Here is a 15590-nt window from a genome sequence, read left to right as displayed (position 1 = left end):
TTGTCATTTAAGCATTGGATAACGTCTTTGGTGAAAATTTTCATGAACGCAGCTTCACTTAATCTTGGAGCAATTATTTCCTTTGAAACCTAAAGAAATGACTGTGTATAGCTAAACAGTGGCAAGGATGCAAGAAGACTGGTTACCAGAGCCAGGAAATCATCCTCAGTAAAGATTAATTTTAGTTCTATTTTGATCAATTCAGGTCAGTAGATCTTGCAAGAAAGTCCAAGACATTCAAATAAGTTATTGCATAGCCATATACAGGGAACACTAAGGCCAACACAGGAGACTTTCACCAAGTGTTGCACGTTATCTGAATAAAATCCTACTTGTACTACTTATATTTGTAGTCTCAGGGAAGTCTTGTTCTTCTATGTAACTGAACTGAGTTGTATAGGATGATTCAAGCAATCCACTCCAATCACGTAATATTCAGGGCTTTTTTTCTTTGTTTTCAGGGTGCAGCTCAGCCAACCTCAAGAGATAATGCTAACATATAGTAGTAGTGTTGGACAATAGACATGGTAGTACATTCCTGGCATGAACTCAGGAATTCCAGACATTGCTGCTGACCAGTAAGGACCTATAATAGATATCACAGTATATCACAGGGGAACCATGATGATTCATGATGTAAAGTCTGGCACACAATTGTTCTTAAAATCCATGTTGATAAAATTGTGGTTTCAGTTCATAACAGGGCAGCTGGGCATGACCATTAATAGAGGAAATTAGCATGAGCAACTGAGAAAGCATGAAGCTTTGCAAGGCTCTGAATAGGACACATGCAGCTCATTTTCACATCAAGAGTGCTGTTTCCATAAGCTTTTAGTAAGAGTAAGACCAAGTGAAACAGGAATAATTTAAAAATCACTAACCTTTGACCACAAATTGGGACAGGAAGAAAAGGGAAATTATGTTCTTGAAGAAGTGCTGTGCTAAGTGTAGTAGCCTTCTGAAGCTCTGTCCTGTAAAGCATTGTTAGGTTTATACAAGAAACAGTTCATCCTACATACTTATCTGAACCAGAAAAGTAGGGAAATCAAAAGCAGCACAACGATATTCTTTCCTGTATGTGTGTGGTATTGCGTCTGCCAACAAAGAGGAATTTATAAGCTAAGGCACCATTCGCAGCAAACACAGCTAGCCTGCTTCAAAGTCCAGCTGGGTAAAATCATAAACACTGTGCAGAATTATATGGACTTTCCCAGGTTTTTACTGAGTCAAAGATCTCTGCATTATGCTTCTTTACTCCACATGAATGTGTTCACAGGCAGAAGTAAATTGTTTTTAATATCATCATCACGTGGCTCAGTGACTGACTTAAGATGACTCAGGTCCTCTCTGAGCATCACCAGTCCTCAGGAGATGCTCCGAATTTGCAACATCTGCTGCCTCAGCTGGTCTTCCAGTTCTCGTGTTGTACTTCTAGAATGTCCAGAGCTCTTTGTTGTCATCTTCGGTCAACCATGGTACATCCCATGCAGTCTTCTCTCCACATTGTTGATAAAATTAATAAATTCTGGAAAGCGGAGCAGAAAAAAGTCAGAAAGGTCACAAAAGACATACAACAGATTAAATGGAGTTACGCAACACTGACACTGTAATGTAACAAAGTTAATAAAGTATAAAACCTGACTACCTGTTCTATAAGCAAACTCTTCCTGGTAATTAAACCAATAGAGCAGAGAGAGTCAATTACGATGATCTGTGGCCATATATACACAGGTACTGGGGATGCCAGTCAGCTGTACACAGCTGCTGAAAGCATTTCTGAATGTGTGATCTCATGCTCTTTAACAACAAGCTTCTGCTTGCCAGAGCCAAACTAGCCAGCAAATCCCTGCTACCAGGAAAATCCTTTACATATACTCAGGTCCACTGCAGTAGAAGGAAGTCACTCACATACTGATTTGAAAAGTAAGAAAACCCCAAAAGGAAGAAAACTGAACCATTCTAAAAGTACTGACACTGCTGTACTTGTTACACCCTTTTGTCATAGATGTAAGAAAGTACTCAGGGATGAAGTCTGCCCTCACTGAGAACCAGGAGGAGGGCTGCTGAATTAATGCAAAATTTTCTCCAGTGTGAATGATAGCCTAAAGTTTGCTAATATTTATTTCATCAGTAATGGTAATGGGAAAGCTTTCTTGCAAGAAGACTGAAGTTTATGATTATGTCGCTTTATTAGGTCAAGGAAATGAATTTGGAAATGCCAAGACCTGTTTATTATATGTGTTATAAATCCCTAGGTATCAATTGAGATCACCTGGGATGAATGTCAGTTATAAAAACAAAACTGTTAGGGACATCTTTGACATAGTGTCAAAGTAAGGTTGTTGAGACTGAAAAACACACTCATAATCAAAAATAATTCCTCAGTTAATATTCAGTGTTTTGATAGAGGGACCTGTGCTGAAAACTGTTCTAACTATGAATTTAAGGAATGAATTTGTAGTTTCCATTTCGATGGAATTTGAGTGTAAACCATGTAAGGAGGTTAAGTTTCAATCTAGAAACTATCTTATATTTAATTAGGTTTATCAGTTCACAGAGTAGTAACATGTTATATATAAGCCATGTTGTCATGCTCTTGCATTTATGTTGGACTACATCCTGTACTCCCTGAAGTCCCAAGAAAGAAGCAGATGTTCAGCTGGCAGTAACAAAACAGAACAATGGCTTAACATGAAGTCTTTTCTATCTTTTTAACTAAATGCATAATCAAATTGTGGTAGCTCTGTCCAAAGGACACTATGTTACTTCAGAAAGGGCTTAGGCAAATGCATAGACGACTAGACCATGAGAAGCTATTAAACATATTTGGTTCAGGAATTTCCTAAATTTCAGGTTGATAATGAGTGGGATGGCAAATAGGGGCGGGAGATGATCCCTGTTTCCCACGTCCTCTACTCTTTCCTTAACCAGCCACTACCAGTCTCTTCTAGAGGGGAAGGGCCTTGGTAACGTTTCTGGCATGGCCCAGCAGAAGAGATAATATGTGTAGAATAACTAGGCTTCAGTCACAAGTATCTCAGACATTTACACGTATAAAATACTACACTTCGGTTCTTCTGGATCAAAGGAAACATACCTTAAATACAGATCTTTCACCTGACACACATTTGTTTGTTTGTTTACACCTTTAGTCATCACTGTCTGGCCTGATTTATGTGTAGTCCTAGTACTTCTTGTGTCATATTGTGCCTGCCCTCACCTAAACCCTACATTTTTGTTCTAGGGTCATAAGCTGCTTCGTCCTGCGCAGAGTACTTGTTCTGCTACTTAACCGTGAACAACAGGCACGATATGGTATAATTCCACAAATGTAAACTAAAGCTTAAACAAATTTAGATAACACTTGATTGCTAGACAATTGTCACAACTGAAAGAAGCTAAGATCAGCATAGACTAAGACAAAACCAGACAAGCCATGCAATCTTGCAAGATCAGGTCAACACAAAGCCTATTCAAGTAGTGATAAACCAGTATATAGTAGCCTTTAAAAAAACCCAAACCAACAACAAAAGCTTCTTACACCTAATTGCACTCACTTTGCCTAGATGTTAAAGAGAATAAAAAGGTAACAGAAGTAGTAAAAATTCAGTGAACTTAGACAAGAAGACAACAAGTTGGTTTTCTCTATTTCTATTTTCTCCCCAGTAAATCTAAAGTGACTTTTTTGGATCAATATAAGTATCTTGCTTGTGCAGTTGAACTGCTTATGCTGTTCAAAAATGCATGCCTTTAGAATTGTTTTCATTGTTTTCCAATGAAGCATATTTAAATGGCAGCATAGATTCTCCTATTATTTACATGACATAAATCAGAAGCAGTTCTACTATGTCAAGGAAAAACTGCTGTGAGCCAGTGCTGAAGAATGTGGCCACATCATTTAGAATTAATATGTTTAGTGTATGCTCTATTTGTATCCCCTGCTTTCTGTTCACTAAACATTTCTTTGTTCTTTAGGGTATGAGCCATATCTCTCAACGGTAATGCTTTATTCTCTAAAACAGTAAACATATTGACCACTGCTAAGAATCTTGTAAGACAATTTGCACTATATTAGGAGGCCATGAATCTCCCTTTCTAAGAATCCATATTACAAAACAGAAGTTTAAGCAAAAACATGGCACTATATTGATTTCTTGGGAAGTAATACACACAGATGTGTGTTTACACACAAAGATACATGTGCACATGCAAACGCATACACAGAGTTGCATAAACAGCATGTATTGTACAGAACAGATCAATGGTTTCTTGGCTGAGCTATCTTTCTTTTAGATTTCATACCAATTCTATTTGTAGGAAATATTGATTCTTATTCAATTAAAAAAGAATATGGGCCTCAGATTACTTTTACAGTCCACAACTATCTTTTTTGTCTTCTTCTCATACTGTATGATAAGGCAGACTTTCTATCTACATTCACCATTGTACATATATTATATTTACGTATATATATATATACCATTACACAGTGGCAGAATATTTTCTTGAAAAGTGATAAACAAGTTTCCCTTATCAATTTTAGCCAGTGGCATCCACTTAGACATATGTGTGCTGTGACATATAAATAATATCTGTGTCTCCTCTGGCTTCTGGGACACAGGGGCAAGATTCTGTGTCTATTATTAGACTTAATTGTAACTATTCTCCATGAGAAGTGGTTTTCTTTGATACAGAAGCAAGGAATCTGCCTTTGACAATGTGGTTTGGGGTTTTTTTTCTTTTTTTTTTTTTCTTCCCTACCCCCCCCCCCCCCCCCCCCCCAACCATCTGGTTTGGTATTATGGAAATTATCAAGACTGTGAAAAGGGATATAAGTAGCTGCACATGAAAACTGGGAAAAAATGATGATGAGACTTGCTAATATTTTACTTATTCAAATGTACTATTAAAACAGGCCCCAAGTAGAAGCAATTACATTATTTCCTTAAAAAAACCTAACCAAAACAAACCAAATTGAAAAAGAAACAATTCTTTAAGTACTATTAAAGTCAGTAAATAAAGATGTAAATGTACTGTGCTTCAGCAGTTTCAAGCCAAATTTCCATGAATTTGCACTGATGTTTTAGCAATGGCACCCTGTATAGCATGGCTTCTTTGTTTTTAAAGTTCTCAGGAATGAATGGACTTGTCCCTTCCATACAGTCACAGACCACCTCTACAGTTTTCCTTAAACATATCGGCTCTAGGAGCTGCCTGAGCACTCCTGAAAGACAACTGCATGCTTTCACATTAATCTCATCCACTACCTTGAATTGAGGCTTCCTATATTCCTAGGCAGGCCACACTGAAATCTTTCTGGGATGACTCTGAAGATGACATTTTTCACTTCTCATCACTGGAAAGAAAAAACTTGAGCCCTACCTGGAAGCATATGTCGAGGCAGCGTCCTCAAGATCATCCATGCAAAGACAAGGATGTGTTTTGATACAATCTAAAATTGTAGGATTTTCTCCAGTCTGGTTTCACCCTAAACTACAAGATGGGAGCAGCTAACATGTCAGCTTTGTGGATGATCAGCAAATTAAGTCTTAAAACCATATATAGATGTCTTGAATGTCAGTAGCTGGGCTTAAGCAACAGAAAAATATTCCTGCAGTCCTACACAAAATCAGTGTCAGCTGCTCCTATGCCATTTGCAGTACAGCCAAAGTAGGCAACTACAGTTCTGATTTTAAATCAAATTAAGTAGCACCTTTTTACAATCACAATAAAATTCTCTCCAAGTATTTCAGGTATCCGAGTAACACTCACAATTATACCAACACAAAGCTATAATGAGAATGAGTTAGGCTTGTATCTTTTGCGATCATCTTCAGAACGGTTTCCATTTAATGCCGTTTTCTATTTTCATTACAATCTTTGTCAGGCAAAGGCATCAGAATTTTAATGGCCAGTAAAGTCTGTTTAAAAACTATAAACTCCTAATGGACTTACAAACAGAGACTTTAACCTTTTAAATATTCTGGACTTCTCTCACTTCCCTGTCCTTAGAGAGTTCAGGAGATACAAACAGGAGAGAAAGGAGATGACAAAAACAGAACCCCAGCCATTTTAAAAGGAAAACTAAGGTAAATGAAATTTAGAACATGTAGTGAGGATCTGGAAGTCACAGTCCTTGACAACCATGTGACCCTGGATAAATTTAAATTGGTATTTTCAAAAATCAGTGAAACCCCCAAATCCATACAAGGCAGTTGTCAAAGTGACCTGGCATTACAAGATGCGAAATTTTTTTTACCTTTTTGATGTATGTGTGGATTGCTTATCCAAAGAGGGCAATGGCCCTCTCCTGGCTTGTGCCATCAAAAAAAAAGGCATCAACAAAGGAAAGCCAAGGACCTGGGGACTGGGATCTTGCACAAATACAGCCACTGATACAAGGTGAGCCGTAACACACTGTGCCTTTAGACAGCTGTCTTTTTTCCTTCAAAATGAGTACTCAACAAATCCTGGCATGTTTATTTAAAATGGAAATATCCACAGGAAATAAAGAAATCCCAAAATACCAGTTAGCAACTAATATGGGGATTTATCACTGGGAAAATAAATATTTGTGTAATGATGCGTACATTTCAGAGACCATGAGTTAGGGCAGCTCAAACTAGCATGCCTATAAAGCTCAATGCAGTATCATGTGGAGATTAGCTTGTGGAAGCATATTAATTGCGGTTGTGCAGTTCTGTATCCAAGCTAATCTACTTTCTTGTTGATTAAATTCTCTAGAGATAGGACTTATTTGAACAAGTGTGTTCGTCCACCTGATATAGTCATGGAGATAAATAGGTACTTCTCAGTGAAATTATTCAAAGATGTGCATCTAAAACTGCTTAGGTAAGTTGTTTACTAATACCACTTCTTTCTGTTGACGGTTGCTTTGTATTGACTGTAGGATACAGAGATAAATATCTACTTGGTATGATATATAAAGGCATGAATTGAAGTCCGTTCATGGTGATACAGAATCAGCTTAGGTGGTTTGACCTGTGAATGCTCTCCCTAATGCACACTGAGAGGCTTTCGACCTTCTTTGCTGCAAGGGCAGGCTGCTGGCTCAGTGTCCACCAAGACCCCCAGCTCTTTCTTTGCAGAACTCGTCCCCAGCCTATACTGGTTCACAGAGTTATTCTTCCTTCAGTGCAAGACTTGGCTTTTCCCTTCATTGAACATCATAAAGGTTCTATCAGCCTATTTCTCCAGCCTGACAAGGTCCTTCTGAATGGTAGCACAATCACCTGGCGAAGTGTTGTGTTGCAATCTAGTCTCGCCTTGTGTTAAGGAGCCTTATAGATTTGGCAGCACCACTTAAAATTAGTGATTCTGGAAAATATCAAGTTCCCAGCCAAAAGCCAGTAAGTGTTAGATTCTTGAAACAACATCTTCAAGGTGAGGTAGTTTAGCTACAGCTGGAAAGCCTGGGGTTTCAGTAGTTTTTGATAATTTCAGGCCAGCTTCCAGAGGACAAATGCTTTATTCTGACATTTCACCAAGTCAGAGAGATTTTGAGCAAAACATGTTGATCATAGCAGTCAGCTGTTTTTGGAAAAGGCCTATCACGTGGAAAAAATAGCAACTGCATTGATCTTTCTTTATTCTTTCATCTATAAATGTCAGAGGGATAAAAAAACCACAACAACCAAAAGCACTGCACTAAAAGTCTTCCCTTATTCTTGGCAAATTGTTTCTTTATTATTCTTGAATCTGGGCTTGTAGCATTTGCAATGCAAAAGCTAGAGTGTATTTGAGCCTAAGTCCTGTGAGTATTTAAACAACTTATTAGAACGAAATACATTTATTTACTTATTCAGCTAGTTAGCAGATCACCATTATTCAGTAATATGTTTAAGAATATATTTATTTAAAGAAAAAAATCAAATAACCCAAACAATAATTTCAGAAGAAACATGCTGAGTTTTGTTTATGTGGCAAGGTTTTGTTAGTGGAGGGGAGCTAAAGGGGTGGCTTCTGTGAGGAGATGCCAGAAACTTCCCCTATGTCTGATAAAGCCAATGCCAGCCAGCTGCAAGATGGATACACCGCTGAGCATGGTTGAGACCATTAGTGATGGTGGTAGCACATCTGCAATAACATATTTAAGAAGGGGGTAAATCTCCTGCATCTAGGAGAGAAGAGTGAGAATACATAAGAGAAACAACTCTGCACACACCAAGGTCAGTGAAGAAGGAGGGGAGGAGGTGCTCCAAGTGCTGGAGCAGAGATTCCCCTGCAGCCCGTGGTGAAGACCACGGTGAGGCAGGCTGTGCCTCTCAGCCCATGGAGGTTAACGGTGGAGCAGATATCTACCTGCAGCCCATGGAGGACTACACAGCAGAGCAGATGGATGCATCTGAAGGAGGCTGTGACACTGTGGATAGCCTATGCTCTAGCAGGGTCCTGGCAGGACCTGTGGCTGCATGGAGAGAAAAGCCCAGGCTGGAGCAGGTTTGCTGGCAGGAGTTGTGACCCCACAGGGGACACACACTGGAGCAGGCTGTTCCTGAAGGACTGCACCCCATGGAAGGGACCCACGCTGGAGTAGTTTGTGAAGAATTGCAGCCTGTGGGAAGGGTCCACATTGGAGAAGTTCATGCAGGAATGTCTCCCATGGGATGGACCCCACACTGAAGCAGGTGAAGAGAGTGAGGAATGAGTGGCAGAGGCAATGTGTGATGAACTGAATGAAGTTGAGCCTGGGAAGAAGGGAGAGGTGGGGGAAAGGTGTTTTCAAGATTTGGATCTATTTCTCATTATCCTACTCTGATTTGACTGGTAATAAATTAAATTAATTTCCCCAAGTTGAGTCTGTTTTGCCCATGACAGTAATCGGTGAGTGATTTCTCCCTGTCCTTATCTCAGCCCATGAGCTGCTAATTTTCTGCCCCTGCCCAGCTGAGGAGGGGGAGTGGTGGAGTGGCTTGGTGGGCAGCACCTGGCACCCAGTCAGGGTCAACCCACCACACATGTTCTATAAGTAGACCTCAACTTAGTCATTCCATTAAGTGCTCTTTTGAGGTGCAGACAGAAAGTTTATCTAAATAAATCACCAAGAACTCAAACTATCTTCTAAGTGGCAAGTGGTGAGTGTGCTTCCACTGATTTCAAGAAAAGCAAGTTTGAACCAAATATTTGTTGCAATGGAAACAAAGCTCTTGGTCTTGGATATTTCCATATTTCTCATTAATTTTGAAAACTTGTTCTTATTCTTAACCTTTAGACAAAAGTATAGATGCTTGTTTTCACTGTTTGGAATATATTCTCCCTTTTTTTTGGCTATAGTTTTCATTTGCTACTTGTTTAGGACTACTGACATCAACATTGTTAAAGATTTTTACATTGCATATAACTTCCAAATTCTGTTTATTAATTATTATATATCTTTAATGCATTCTATGCTTTGCTAATGAAAATAGTCTGGTCTTAAGCAGAGTCCACTGTACTTGAAACCTGATACTGCACCTTAGATTTTTTTAATGATGTAATATACTAAGCTAGTTCCAGCATAGACGAGTATAAACTTTCTTTATTAATATTCAACTGGGCACTAAAAGCATATTGTATAGAATTTAGCACTGCTGGTAAGAGGCCAAGGCACAAAAAAATTATTAAATTAATTCATTTGTTAAAAGATTTCCAGAAATTTAATTAAAAGAGAGAGAAACGACAGTCCTTATTTTACTTTTTTTTTTTTAATTAATGAATTAAAACTGAGGGTCACCTTCCCAACTAATCAGTTTGCAAACAAAGTTTTTTAACTCATTTCTGCAAGCTTTTCTTATAAGCTTGAAGATATACTAACTAAAAAAATAATAATGTTTCTTCCAACTTTGAAGAAATTATATCTGAATAGAGAGATTACGGACTACAAGTGAAGGAAAAAGCCATCTGCAGTTCCATTCTTCTGGCCTTCAGATACAAACCATAAAAATACCAGTAGTGTCAAGAGCTATGGAATTTTATTTATAAGTATGAATCAGTCTTAAGTTTTCCTTATAATTATGGGGTTTCTTGTGTGCACATCCAGTGCACTTACATCATTAATCCCTAGATTATGATGTGGCCCAGAAACTCCTCACCTTCCTTCTCAGCTCCCTATTGTGTAATACTTAACCTGGCAGGGAAGACACCATGATCAGGCAGGTGGTTTTCTCAGGGTGAGGTGCATCCCCTGTACTCCAGGTGTGCTGACCCTTGCAATGTCCCCAAATGCAGGAAACTTGACTGCATCATTTGTGGTAGTGGGGGACCACATCCCCGCTATTAGTACTTTTTAACATTTGAAGCTGGAAGCCGTCATGCAGCAGAAAAACAATGACATAGATGCCATCACAGAAATATGTGGGATAACTTGCATGGCTGGAGTGCTGCAATGGATGGCTATAAATTCATCGGAAGGGATAAGCAATGGGGAGGGTAGCCCTGTAGGTTAGGAAGTGTTTTGATTGTCTAGAGCTGAATGGTGGTAACAACAAGGTTGAATGTTTATGGGTGAAGATCAGGGGGAGGGCCAACAATGCAGATATCCTGGTTAAAGTCTTTTACAGGCCATCCTACCAGGATGAAGAGGCAGATGAAACAATCTGCAAGAAGCTGGGAGAAGTCTCATGGTCACTAGTGCTTGTTCTTATAGGGAATGTGTCTGTGACATTCCACAGAGGGTGAGGAAAAGACTGACATACTTAATGCCTTCTTTGCTTCAGTCTTAAATAGACTGATTCTCTCAAGGTACTCAATCTCCTGAGATGGAAAACAGGGACAAAGAACAGAATGAAGTCCCCATAGTTCAGAAGGAAATGCTTAGTGACCTGCTGCTCCACCAGGTTATGCACAGTCTATGGGACTTCATGGGATCCACCTGAGGGTACTAAGAGAGCTGGAAGACAAGCTTGCCAAGTCACTCTCCGTCATTTATCAAGTGTCCTGGATAACTGGGAAGGTCCCAGAAGACTGGAGGTTAGCCAATGTGACACCCATGTAGAAGGCAAGAAGGAGAATGTGGGAAACTACAGGCCTGTCGGAAGATCATCCTGAGCACCATCACACAGTGTGTGCAGGGCAACCATGGGATCAGGCTCAGTCAACACGGGTTTATGAAAGGCAAGTCCTCCTTGACTAACCAGATCTCCTTCTATGACAAGGTGACCCACCTGGTGCATGAGGGAAAGGCTGTTGATGTTGTCTACCTAGACTTTAATAAAGCCTTTTACACAGTCTCCCACAGCATTCTCCTGGAGAAACTGGCCGCTCATGGCTTGGACAAGTGTACTCTATGCTGGGTTAAAAGCTGGCTGGATGGCCAAGCCAAAAGAGTCATGACGAATGGAGTTACATCCAGCTGGTGGCCAGTCGCAAGTGGTGTGCCACAGGGCTCAGTACTGGGGCCAGTCCTGGTTAATGTCTTTACCAATGATATGGACAAGGGGATCAAGTGCACCTTCAGGACATTTGCAGATGACACCAAATCATGTGGGAGTGGTGATCTGTTTGAGGGTAGGAAGGCTCTGCAGAGGGACCTGGACAGGCTGGACTGATGGGCTGAGACCAATTGTATGAGGTTCAACAAGGCTCAGTGCTGGGTCCTGCACTTGGGTCACACCACCCCCACACAGCACTACAGGCTTGGGGCAGAGTGGCTGGAAAGCTGCCCGGTGGGAAAGGGCCTGGGGGTGCTGGCTGACAGCCGGCTGACCATGAGCCAGCAGTGTGCCCAGGTGGCCAGAAAGGCCAATGGCATCCTGGCCTGTATCTGAAACAGTGTGGCCAGCAGGACTGGGGCAGTGATTGTCCCCCTGTACTTGGAACTGGTGAGGCTGCACCTCATATGCTGTGTTCAGTTTTGGCCCCCTCATTACAAGAAAGACCTTGAGGTGCTGAACTGTGCCCAAAGAACGGAAACTCAGCTGGTGAGGGGTCTAGAGCACACGTCTTCTGAGCAGCAGCTGGGTGGACTGGGGTTGTTTAGCCTGGAGAAAAGGAGGCTCAGGGGGGACCTCCTCACTCTCAACAACTACCTGACAGGGGGCTATAGGCAGGTGGGGGTCAGTCTCTTCTGCCAGATAACAAACAACAGGACAAGAGGAAATGGCCTCAAGTTGCACCTGGGGAAGTTTAGATTGGGTATTGGGAAAAAATTCTTTGTTGAAATGGTGGTCAAGCATTGGAATAGGCTGCCTGGGGAATGGTAGAATCACCCCCCTGGTAGTATTTAAAAACATGTTGTTTTGGTGCATAAGGGCATGGTTTAGTGGTGGCCTTGGCCATCCTGGGTTAATGGTTGGACTTTATGACCTTAAAGATCTTTTCCAACATAAATGATTCTATCATTGTCTTCTCAGAATGGATGAGACAATGGACTGGTTTAAGACAATAAACTGATTGGAGACAAGGTGGTTGACTGATCTCCTAACCCTGTTCCCAATTAAGTAATTGTTTTAGGAGCTCTAAAGGTGGGAATTTCAGAAAATCAGAGACTCCCTCAGTGAGCTCAGGCTGTGTTTAGACCAATTTTTTTTTGCTTAAATGTGCTGATGAACATTCCAAGTAGACAAGAATGCCATTCTACAGATTTGATAATTCTACATAATTATTATTGCATATTCTTCAATAACCTTAACTTCTAACAAATTAGTTTTTCAACTAAAATAACTTTTGACTTATTTCTATAGGGAAAAATGGTCAACAGACACAGCTTTTCTTAATAGGCTGTAAACCTTATGTAAAGTAGTGAACAAAATGACCAAAGGGTATGATATATAGCAATTTGCTGAGACCTGACAAAAGTTCAGATCAATATACATGACAGATTCCTTTTGCTGCCTATCTTTTTTGTTGTTATTGGTGGTTTGGGTTGGGTTTTATTAAGTATGCATACCCCCTTTTCTTTTTATAGTAGCTAACAGTCGTATCTTACCACACCTCATAGTAAGAAAATTCTTTTTCCTCATTATTTACCTGTTGAATTAGGATAACAGGTAAATTTCCAATCCTTAAAAATGTTCAGGTATCTTGATAACACAGTACTTAGAGATGTCTATAAGAAAGGTCCAGTCCTCATATGTACAATCAATACGTCTACATCAGGAGTTGGAACCAAAGGCAAAGTCTTACTCGTAGGTAGCTAAGTTAGTGCAAATCTCCATCGATTTCATTATAGGTAGCACTACAACTGCAGTATTTCCTTTTGTTTCCTCTGTTTATTTTAATTAACTAGATTACATTTGTTTAAAAATAGAAAGCTGCATAAAATAAGATATGTCCATTAAATAAACTCCAGGCCTGCAAGTTGGGATTCATATTACCTAACTTAAGCCATCTAACAGTCAAATGTAAGCTAATCACCTACACTACCTCTATAGTCCACAGAGCCTGAAGGGTGGTTTCTCTTTTAAAATTAGCATTCATCTTACATCAAATGGCTCCCTTGGGGTACCAACTTCAATCAGTTATGGAACAAGTCAAGCTTCCACTGTAGGCCTAACTTTAAAATACATTTATTTTGGACTGACTTCCAGGGCAACTGTTGATTTTGAAAGAATTGCAGATGCTAATGTCAACATCGGCAAAACTCAGCAGTTTAACTGATGAGCAGCTGGTACTAGACTGATGAGCAGGATGAATGCAATTCATCAAAAGACTAATGAACATCTACATAAGACACCTCTGGTACTTTCTGGAAGAGAATATGAAAACCAGGAAATAGCTAAATATAGCATTTCAAAATACACAATATAAAATGTGCTGCAAATGACTTAAAGTCATGTAATAGCTCACTATGTAGGTAATCAGATCATTTTGAGAGCAGATCATCTCGAGTGCCATCATTCAGCTGATACAGGACAACCAGGTGATCAGGCCCAGCCAACATGGGTTTGTGAAAGGCACGTTCTGCTTGACTAATGTCATCTCTTTCTATGACAAGGTGACCCACCTGGTGCATGAGGGAAAGGATGTGGGTGTTGTCTACCTAGACTTTAGTCAAGCCTTTGACACCATCTCCCACAGCATTCTCCTGGAGACACTGGCAGCTCATGGCTTGGACAGGTGTACTCTATGCTGGGTTAAAAGCTGGCTGGTTTGCCAAGCCAAAAGAGTCATGACGAATGGAGTTACATCCAGCTGGTGACCGGTCACAAGTGGTGTGTCCCAGGGCTCAGTACTGGGGCCAGTCCTGGTTAATAACTTTACCAATGATATGGACAAGGGGATCAAGTGCACCTTCAGGATATTCGCAGATGACACCAAGTTGGGGGGCACTGTTGATCTGTTTGAGGGTAGGAAGGCTCTACAGAGGGCTCTGGAAAAGCTGGACTGATGGGCCCAGGCCAATTGTATGAGGTTCAACAAGGCTCAGTGCCGGGTCCTGCACTTGGGTCACACCAACCCCAGGCAATGCTACAGGCTTGGAGCAGAGTGGCTGGAAAACTGCCCGGTGGGAAAGGGTCTGGGGGTGCTGGTTGACAGCTGGCTGACCATGAGCCAGCAGTGTGCCCAGGTGGCCAGAAAGGCCAATGGCATCCTGGCTTGTACCAGAAACAGTGTGGCCAGCAGGACTAGGGAAGCGATCATTCCCCTGTACTTGGAACTGGTGAGGCTGCACCTCATATGCTGTGTTCACCACAGGTGGTGGGCTATGCAGAAAGATGGGAAACAAAGATGGTGAAGGGTCTGGAGCACAAGTCTTCTGAGGAGCAGCTGAGTGGACTGAGGTTATTTAGTATGGAAGAGGCTCAGGGGAGACCTCATTGCTCTTTAAAACTACCTGAGAGGAGGCTGTAGGCAGGTGGGGGTCTGTCTCTTCTGCCAGATAACAAGCAACACGACAAGAGGAAATGGCCTCAAGTTGCACCAGGGGAGGTTTAGACTAGATATTAGGGAAAATTTCTTCACCAAAAGGGTTGGCAAGCACTGGAACAGGCTGCTTAGGGAGGTGGTGGAGTAATCACCCCTGGAGGTATTTAAAAGATGTGTAGATGCAGTGCTTCGGGACATGGTTTAGTGGTGGCCTTGGCAGTCCTGGGTTAACGGTTGGACCTGATGATCTCAAAGGTCTTTTCCAACATAAACAGTCATATGATTCTACGATTCTAATAACAGACAATTAAAGAGACATGACTGATGTATGACAGGAGATAACAAATACGAGGATATACAAAATTTATTACAAAACAATTAATGTTTGTAATGGTGAATCATAAAACCAGACCTTTTGAATGTAAGCTGCAAGACACCTAAACTTCTGAAAACAATTTCTGCCCCCCTTCACAAGCCATTGTACTTGCATGATATTGCCATGAATAAAGAAGCCGTGTGTCCATTCATGAGTCAGTCTGGAACCAGAAAAGAAGAGATGAGAAACTGATCCAGGTGGAGCTAGCTATGGCTAATGAGGCAGTGGATGCTTTCTGAAGCTCCAGAAATTTATAATGGTCTGTTGGATACTTGGAGAGGTAAAGCTCCTTTATCTCCCTAACAGTGAAAGGCAGGAAGACTGGAAAAAATAGCCAAAGTAATTTTCTCCTGAAGGTAAATCCCATAAAACAGCTGAAAGCATGTTTAGATATAAATATGAGTAAAGC

At 40.8% G+C, this 15590-nt stretch overlaps 1 non-coding gene across 1 annotated transcript; it reads left to right on the top strand.

The window, feature by feature from the left end:
* The first annotated feature begins 10117 nt into the window (after positions 1 to 10117).
* Positions 10118 to 10273, top strand: LOC114015857 (U1 spliceosomal RNA). Its single transcript, XR_003560025.1, has one exon. It is a non-coding gene; the product is annotated as a U1 spliceosomal RNA (small nuclear RNA).
* Positions 10274 to 15590: the final 5317 nt, after the last annotated feature.

This window comes from Falco cherrug, chromosome 3 (assembly GCF_023634085.1).
Source record: "Falco cherrug isolate bFalChe1 chromosome 3, bFalChe1.pri, whole genome shotgun sequence".
Taxonomy (NCBI): domain Eukaryota; kingdom Metazoa; phylum Chordata; class Aves; order Falconiformes; family Falconidae; genus Falco; species Falco cherrug.
This window is presented reverse-complemented; position numbering and strand designations above follow the sequence as displayed.